The following is a 230-nucleotide window of genomic DNA, read 5'->3' as shown; positions in this document are numbered from 1 at the left end:
GGGGGGGGGGGTCTTGCTATTCAGAAGATGATAAAGAACACAGCATCCAGGTAACTAACTTCAAAAGCACATGTTGTCACAGGGAGATTTGGCATTAGTTTTGAAAGTTTCAAACCCTAGTCAAATGCTACAGAGGCAATGGGTTCTTTGTGTAGTTGGGCCATGTCTGTGTATAAAGATGTGAGAGGGTAAAGGTTAAGTTCACTGAGAAGCTTGAGGTGGAAACAAAC

This window comes from Mastomys coucha, unplaced genomic scaffold, assembly GCF_008632895.1.
Source record: "Mastomys coucha isolate ucsf_1 unplaced genomic scaffold, UCSF_Mcou_1 pScaffold19, whole genome shotgun sequence".
NCBI classification, from domain to species: domain Eukaryota; kingdom Metazoa; phylum Chordata; class Mammalia; order Rodentia; family Muridae; genus Mastomys; species Mastomys coucha.
Note: the sequence above shows the minus strand (reverse complement) of the source record.